This window comes from Bufo bufo, chromosome 1 (assembly GCF_905171765.1).
Source record: "Bufo bufo chromosome 1, aBufBuf1.1, whole genome shotgun sequence".
NCBI lineage: Eukaryota > Metazoa > Chordata > Amphibia > Anura > Bufonidae > Bufo > Bufo bufo.
This window is the reverse complement of record NC_053389.1, coordinates 175,945,120-175,954,238: the sequence shown is the minus strand read 5'-3', so window position 1 is coordinate 175,954,238 and position 9,119 is coordinate 175,945,120.

Below are 9,119 nucleotides of genomic sequence, written 5' to 3'. Positions count from 1 at the left end.
CCCAGAAGGGAAGAACCGGTGCCCCCTTCCCATCACTGCACTCCGGCGCAGAGAGCTTAAGGAAACTGTGAGTACGACTACTTCACCCATCCGGCCACCCACACTCATGTGCGCCCCTGCGGCCAGTCGCTGCACTAGCCTCCATATACAACCTGCCTGCATTTCCTGTGAATAGTGCTTGTGTGGATCACTTGCTGACCAGCTTCAGTAAAGTTCTGTGGATCTGTTATAACAAAACCTGTCTCGTCATTACAGTGCACTATATTACAGTTTACTCCATCACTTTCATTAACTAGCAAACACTGCCACACTGCTTCCAACATTCATTAAGAAAACCCATCTTTACTGAATAACATATGGTTAAAAAAAAACATATATGGTATCAATATCCAAAACCACATGGAGGTGCAGAACCATGATCACATATCAAGTATTAACGAATATAAAGGTAAATATAAAAAGACAAAACCACACTGTGATACATCCACACTAACCCAATATTGCACAGTATACAAACCTAGAAAAAGGCACTTCCAAAGGACACCCCAACATGCGTTTTGCATTAGCTTAGTTAAAGGAGACTGTCACGCCGCACCGGAAGGAGAGAGGGAGAGCGTGCACCCACTAGTCTGCCACCCACGCCCCTGTCCCTGCCTACTTGCACTTACCCGTCCTAGGCGACAGAGCGCAACTGGGCGGCGATACCTAACTTGAGTAAGTGCGGGAGGGACAGAGAAAAGCAGAGACAGCAACGGGCGGCGGGTGGCGACAGGAGCGTACAGCAGTCGAGAAGGGTCAACAAACTAGCAAAGGTCACAATGAGAGGTCACGTCAAACTACGAGGGAGATGCAAAGACAATACCAATAACAAGCCGGAGGTCAAACCTGGAGGTCATGTCAGAGTACAAGGGAGAAGCCTCCTGCAGCCGCCGGAGAGGAACAGGACGTCGGCGGCGCAAGGGGAAGGATGCGCATCGCCGGCGTCCTGTGACAGTACCCCCCCTTCCACGGGGGGCCTCAGGATCCCAGGACCACGGAAGCGGTTTCTTCGGATGTTCCCGGTGGATCTTTCTAACCAAAGAGGAGGCATGCATCCGATGCGCCGGCACCCAGGAGCTCTCCTCAGGTCCAAAACCCCTCCAGTGCAGCAAGTACTGCAAGGAGTTTTGAACCTTCCTGACATCAAGGACCTTAGATATAACAAACTCGTCATGGCCTTCTACTTCCATGGGAGAGGGAGAACCTTGTGAAGGAACTACAGGTGAAATGTACCTCTTTAACAGTGACTTATGAAACACATTGTGGATGCGGAGGGAGTCAGGCAATTTCAGTCTAAAAGACACTGGATTGAGAATCTCGGTAACCTCGTAAGGTCCTACAAAACGCGGTGCAAACTTCCTGACAACCCCTTACAGAGACAAATTTTTGGTGGATAACCACACCTTATCACCGACCACGAAGTCAACCCCCTTGGAACGCTTCCTATTGGCTTGAACTTTTTGAGCCTCCTGGGTCTTCTCCAGGTTTGATTGAACCTGGGCCCAGACTTTGCACAGGTCTGATGTGAATCTATCGGCCTCCGGGTTGAGAGAGGACACAGAAACATTTGAGCTAAAACGAGGATGATAACCCAGGTTACAGAAAAAAGGGGACACTCCTGTGGAGGAATTTACCCGATTATTTATGGCGAACTCCGCCAACGGAAGATATCCCACCCAGCGATGCTGATTATCGGACACATAACATCTGAGAAACTGTTCGACTTCCTGGTTTAACCTTTCCGTCTGCCCGATGGTCTCGGGATGGAAGGCTGACGAAAAGGATAAAGAAATCCTACACCTTTGACAGAAAGCTCTCCAAAACTTGGATACAAAATGAACACCCCTGTCAGAAACAACATTCTCAGGAATGCCATGCAGCCGTACAATGTGGTCAACAAATAAGGATGCTAGCGTCTTGGCATTGGGTAGTCTAGCCAGTGGGACGAAATGCACCATTTTGCTAAAACGGTCGACCACCACCCACATCACTGACTTCCCCTCAGAAATGGGCAAATCGGTGATAAAGTCCATGGAGATATGGGACCATGGCCTGCAGGGAATGGGTAGAGGTCGAAGTTCCCCAGCAGGGCGAGTTTTAGGAGACTTGGATCTCGCACATACCTCACAAGCGGACACATAGGAATGGACATCTCTGGACAAGGTGGGCCACCAGAAAGATCTAGACACCAGGGATGGCCGCAAAAAACAAAGTCGTGACACTGACCTAACAGTCGAAGACGGAAGTGCCCAGGGACAAACAACTTATCTGAGGGGGTTCGGGCAGGTGCGAGATGCTGTGCAGAAATAATTTCAGAAGAAAGGTCAGCAGAAACCGAAGCCACAATGATATCAGCCGGCAGGATGGGTTCAGGAGGGGTGTCAGGAGGCTGGAAAGCGCAAAAACTTCTGGACAAGGCGTCCGCCTTGATGTTCTTACTTCCTGGCCTGAAAGTAATGGAGAAGTTAAATTGAGTGAAGAACAGGGCCCATCTAGCTTGCCTAGGATTAAGGCGTTTGGCGGTTTCAAGAAACACTAGGTTTTTATGGTCAGTAAGAACCGTAACACGGGGTTTGGCCCCCTCTAAAAAATGTCTCCATTCCTCGAAAGCCCATTTGATAGCCAGTAGTTCCCGGTTTCCTATGTCATAATTCCTCTCGGTGGGAGAGAATTTACGAGAAAAGTATGCACAGGGTCTTAAATTGGTGAAATTAGAAGACCCCTGGGAAAGGATGTTCTCCACCCCATCCTCTGATGCATCAACCTCAACAATGAATATTACCTCTGGATCCTGCTGAATCAAGACTGGAGCATTCTGAAAACACATCTTAAGGGCTTCGAAGGCCTTGAGAGCCTCAGGTGGCCAGTTAATAAGGTCCGCTCCCTTCTTAGTTAAATCGGTCAAGGGCTTGGCAATAACAGAATTTTTTTAAATACATTTTCGATAGTAATTGGAGAACCCCAAAAAGCGTTGTAATGCTTTAAGGGAGATTTACCCAGTCTTGAATAGCCTCAACCTTCTTAGGATCCATTTTAAATGAGTGTGGAGTAAGGATATACCCTAAATACAAAATTTCCTGTACTTCAAATACGTATTTTTCAAGTTTGACCGACAATTGATTCTCTCTGAGGATGCCAAGCACTTGTTTAAGATGGGAGACATGGGATCTCCAATCCGGAGAAATAATTAAGATATCGTCAAGGTAAACAATAATGAATCTACTAATAAGCTCCCTTAAAAATATCATTCATGAAGTTTTGGAAAACTGCCGGGGCGTTGCTAAGGCCGAAAGGCATGACTAAATACTTAAAGTACCCCTCTGGGGTGTTGAAGGCAGTTTTCCATTCTTCTCCCTCTTTAATGCGTATAAGATTATAAGCCCCTTTCAAGTCAAGCTTGGAAAACCAGGAAGCCCCCAAAACCTGGTTGAACAAGTCAGGTATCAACGGGATAGAATACTGATTCCTAATGGTGATCTTGTTCAATTTTCTGTAATCTATACAGGGCCTGAGACCACCATCTTTCTTTTTGACAAAAAAGAACCCTGCACCCATGGGGGAGGTGGAAGGCCTAACATGTCCTTTTTCAAAACTCTCCTTTAAATATTCCTTCATGGCATTGCGTTCGGGGCCAGAAAGGTTGTAAATACATCCCTTGGGGAACTTAGACCCAGCCTCTAATTCAATGGTGCCGTCATAGGGTCTATGAGGAGGGAGAGTCTCCAATTCGGATGAGGAGAAGACATCTCGGAACTCTTCTAAATAAGGAGGAATTGACATAACATCAGAAGAAACCCCTGCCTGGACAAGGGTTAGACAGGAGCTACAATTGGGACCCCACCGTTCTAACTCTCCCGTGGTCCAGTTAATGACTGGGTTGTGGAGCTGCAACCAGGGCATCCCTAACACCATCTCCACAGGCAAATTCTCAAGAACGAAGAACGAACACCTTTCTGAATGACATACCCCGACAGACAAGGTTAATTCGGGAGTGCATAATTTGACGGTTCCTCACAACAAGGGAGTGAAGTCAATTGCCACAATACGGATGGGAGTGGGCAGATTCAAGACCGGAATTCCCACATGACCCGCGAACCTGAGATCAATAAAACTAAAGGCAGAACCGGAATCAATAAAAGCTCTACCTGATCCCCTGACAGTACAAAAGGTAACAGAAATAGGTAATAACAACTTCTTTCTTACCACCTCTGGGAGTACCTTGCTTTTGGATCCCTCAAACTTGGGTGGTCTTCTTGAGAGAGGGATCTTTGGACATTGACGAACCCAATGTTCCGGGTCGCCACAGTAGAAACAGGCACCCTGTAGTCGGCGTCGTCCTCTCTGCATAGGCTCGTCCAAGTGAGACTCCTGGCTAGGTCCCACGGATGCGGGTTCAGGTCTGGAGGGTCCCTGGGGAAAGAAAAGATGTTCTCGCTGTCTCTCCCTGACATGTCTGTCCAATCTTATAGCTAAGGTCATGGTCTCTTCTAAGGTTTCTGGACAGGGGTAACCCACAAGCATATCCTTGAGATTCTCTGCGAGGCCTGACCTGAACTGACTTTTGAGCACCAGTTCGTTCCAGCCAGAGGGTACGCACCACTTACGGAACTGGGTACAGTAGTCCTCAACTGGTCTGTCACCCTGAGTGAGGGACTTGAGATGGGACTCGGCTACAGAAGCTCTATCGGGTTCATCTGGGGACAAGGCAAATGGCCACTCCTGATGGTCGCCTTGAAGGAGGGAAATAACTATCCTACCCTCTGCGGGTCGGAACCTGATGAGTGTGGACGCAAGCGAAAGTACAACTTGCAGCTCTCCTTAAAGGCCAAAAATTACTTGCGGTCACCAGAAAAACAATTTCACATGAGGCCCAACCTGCGGCACAGTCGGGGCAGCAAGTGGGAAGGTCCAAGCAGATTCCTGGGCCTGTAATCTTTCCCCAAGCTCCTGAACTATTTGCGCCAGACTCTACACGTGGTCGGTAAGGCTTTGCAGAGGATCCATAGTGAATGTAAGGGCCTGTGATTTTGTCACGCCACACCGGAAGAAGAGAGGGAGAGCGTGCACCCACTAGTCTGCCACCCACGCCCCTGTCCCTGCCTACTTGCACTTACCCGTCCTAGGCGATGGAGCGCAACTGGGCGGCGATCCCTAACTTGAGTAAGTGCGGGAGGGACAGAGAAAAGCAGAGACAGGCAACGGGCGGCGTGCAGCGACAGGAGCGTACAGCAGTCGAGAAGGGTCAACAAACTAGCAAAGGTCACAACGAGAGGTCACGTCAAACTACGAGGGAGATGCAAAGACAATACCAATAACAAGCCAGAGGTCAAACCTGGAGGTCGCGTCAGAGTACAAGGGAGAAGCAGGAACGTGGTCAAATAACTAGCCGTCGGTCAAATACAAGAGCAATGGAGCAGAGTGTCAAGAGCCTATAAAAACTATATCACAGGTAACCTGTGGCCAGCAGGTTGCCTGCTTATATACTTAAGGGCTAAGGTCATGTGACGTGGCCAGCGCCACATGACATGTCCCAGGACTGATAGCTGAGTGCCAAGTGTCCGGCTCGGTGCTCAGCCCACACAGGTATCCTGGCAACAGATAGAAGGAGCGTGCGGCCGGGCGAGCTCCTCCCTCCGTTGCCATGGCATTGGAGATGCCGAGCGGCTCCCCACTCTGCGCGGAGGGCGCCTCCTGCAGCCGCCGGAGAGGAACAGGACGTCGGCGGCGCAAGAGGAAGGACGCGTGTCGCGGGCATCCTGTGACAGAGACCCTTCAGTAAAGTACCATGGATCTGTTATGCCAAAACCGGTCTCGTCATTATACCGCACCACACTACAGTTTACACCATCACTTTCACTGCAATGGACCCCAGGGTGTGAAGGCCTGAGGTAAGACACTGTGACCGCTATAACTCCCGTTCGCACTGCAACTCCCATCCTCCACATTGGCTCCCATGGGGACCCGCTGCATGTACTCCTGAATACAATAGTTCCAGATAGTGCCCCCAAAAATACTGTGTGCCCAATACACATTAAAAGTGCCGCCTTAGTGCCCCACCAACAATAGGAAATAACAGATACCTTTAAAAATTGTGCTTTAGTGCATATTCAGACGAAGTGTAAAACTGATACCTGGACTAAACACTGACCCATTAATGTCAATGGGCCAATTTACATGTTAGGGTTTTTTTCACTGACCATCAATTGGTCCATTCAGGAAAAATTGCAACATGCACCATCTTTGTCCATTTTTCACCCCAGACTGACCATTCAAGTCAATGGGTCAGTGAAAATAAACTGACAACAAATGGAAGCCATCAGTGGTCCATTTTTTACTGATGGTTCCTAGGAGATGCTGGGTGTGCATTTTTCAGTTTGTTTTCACTGACGTGAAAAACAGATGACATACAGATGGTATACGAATGGAAATAATGGACAAACTTAAAAGAGTTTGTGGCAGAGATCATGCTCCCTGCCACTGAGTTCAGTGTCTAACGCTGCCAGGCCGGCTCTTCCTCTTTCTGCCGTGCTGAGTTCAACATTCGTTGATGGGGGACACGTGACCGCTGCAGCCAATCACTGGCCGCAGTGATGACCTGCTCCTCTTGTGTCACAACAACTGGTCTTCTGATGCAAGGGGAGCAGGTCACCACGGAGGCCTGTGATTGGCTGCAGCAGTCACTTTTCATTTCATTGACGGATGAAGGAAGAGGAAGAGCCGTCGTGGGAGCGTTAGACACTGAACTCAGCTTCGTGAACCATATACTGTAAGTATGATCTCCACCGCATGGCGACCACTCTGGGAGGTCACTCTTGGATGACCCCTTTAATGCACTTGGAGACCATACTTGCAGCGACCGGGTCTGCAGGGGCAACACGTGAGGCTACTGTGGGCCGATGGGGGTAGTAGTAGTTTTTGGTACTCACGGTTAGAAGAGCCTCCCTGGGCCGGCGTGCAGTGATAAGGAAGACAGCGCTAAATCCTCCGGGGCACTCTCTATTGCAGGGAACACCAGCCAGATGGAAGTTGAGGTGCCCTTGATGGTAATGGCTATGCTTAGGGTGCTTTGATGGCTGGGCCCCTGTGTTCGTGAGTCCAGCACCGTTAGGTGCGAAGGGTTGTTGGTGGAAGAGATGAGGAGTCGGTTGCAGTAAAACAATTAAACATTTACTTAAATCAATTGTCTTCAGGTAGTCAATGCAGTCCATTAGTACAGAACAAGGTAATAGTTTAAATATCAAATATGTTGTAATCCTCTTATCAAGCTGGGCAGTTGTCAGTTAAGGAGTTTTCCTAAGGCAGTTGCTCTAACAGGCAAGAAATAGATTGTTGCTGATATAGGTTTACACTAGGTCCGCTTGCGAGCACGCAGGTACTGAATATAAATAACCTCTTACTTTATGTTAAATAATCCAATAAGGGCGTTCTCCCTCATGGCAGGCAAACTCTCTGCTACATTATTTATGCAGGATGCTCTCCTGAAGATGTTCAGGTCCACTATGTCCATAGAGGCATGTGGTAAAGGACAATTAGGCACCTTTAATCATCCAGGTACTTTTAAGTCTCTCCCGGTCATTGGTGCTTGTGAAGTCCATTGGCTAATCTTAGCTCTAATCTCCACTAGACTTTCTCTATATTCAGACATAGACTTACTTGTCTGTGCTGGGATGCTGTAAATACTTTGTTTGTCCTCTCTAGGATTGATCAGGGCCCAGAGGGTGAAAAGGCAGGTACATTGTGGACTGAGCCTGTTCTGCTCCTCCATACACTTACTTCCCGTCTCCTCTCTCAACTCACTCTCAACTAACTCCTCTCAACTCTCTCTCAACTCTCTCTCAACTAACTCCTCTATTAGCACACCCCGAGTTATATATAAGTGATGCCAGCACCACCTAGGGGCAACTAGATGGAATAACACTGCCAGCCTGGTATTAGGAATTACGATACATTCAGAAATGCATTCAATACAGATATAGAAATTTAAAGTGTCCCCTTGTACACACATAAGTGGGATGTTGCATACTGTTCCAACACAGAAAATCATCAGTTTTTAATAAACAGAACTGGACACATTTTTGGTCTGAATAAGCAATGAATGCCACACTTTGCCAGCTGCAAGTGTTGCTGAATCTGATACACGGACAGCCATAGAAATGGACAGCATCATGCAACAATAAAACACAACAAATTGTCCTTCACAATGTGAGTCACCCAGACTCGGACTGACCCACATGGGAGCAAGTGAACTGCCTGGTGGGCCCCTGAACCAAGTGGGCCCCTAGTCCCCCCCTTAAACAGGTGGCGCATGACACAGTACACTGGCTGCACTATATGCAGATATTCAGTATACAGGATCATATACACATCGCAAATAAATGGAAATTCCAGGGTTTTATTATTATTGATTTAGCCTTAGGGGATCATTCACACGACAGTGAAAAATGTCCATGTGCAGCCTTTTTTTTTTTTAAATGGCCGTCTCACGGCCATTTTCAGAACCCTTGAAGTCTATGGACCTATTCACATGGCCGTTTCTTTAACGTCCAGGGAATAACGTCCGTTTTTTTTCGACTGTTGTGTGAATGTGAATTGTGCTCCGTGATACCTTGACAGATGTGACTGTGCACTTATGGGACATTGACTAAAAACAATCAGTTATCAGCTCTATAGCGGAACAGAGCAACATCACGATGGCAATATTCCTTGATACGGGTAGAATAAACTTCATGCATAGCTCCATACGTTTATATCAGGACAGGACATATCAGTTCAGTTCAGGACAGTTTTCTTGCATGTTGCTGGGGTAAAATTGTTTCGACATCCCACACCCATGCAGACTATCCCTTATCTACCATAGGGCCATCACAGCGCGGAAACTTGTATGTCATTTCAGTATATAAAGCTACGAGAGTTTTATGGCCCTTTATATGAACATGAGTAAGAGATGAGCATGGACTTTCCCTGTCATTGGGCGCTTATTTGGACAGATTATTTGTAAAGCTGATAATCACATGGGTTGCTGTGCAATGCTACATTATTAGATTACCTCCTTTCTCCACAATGGTATGTTTAGTCTGTTA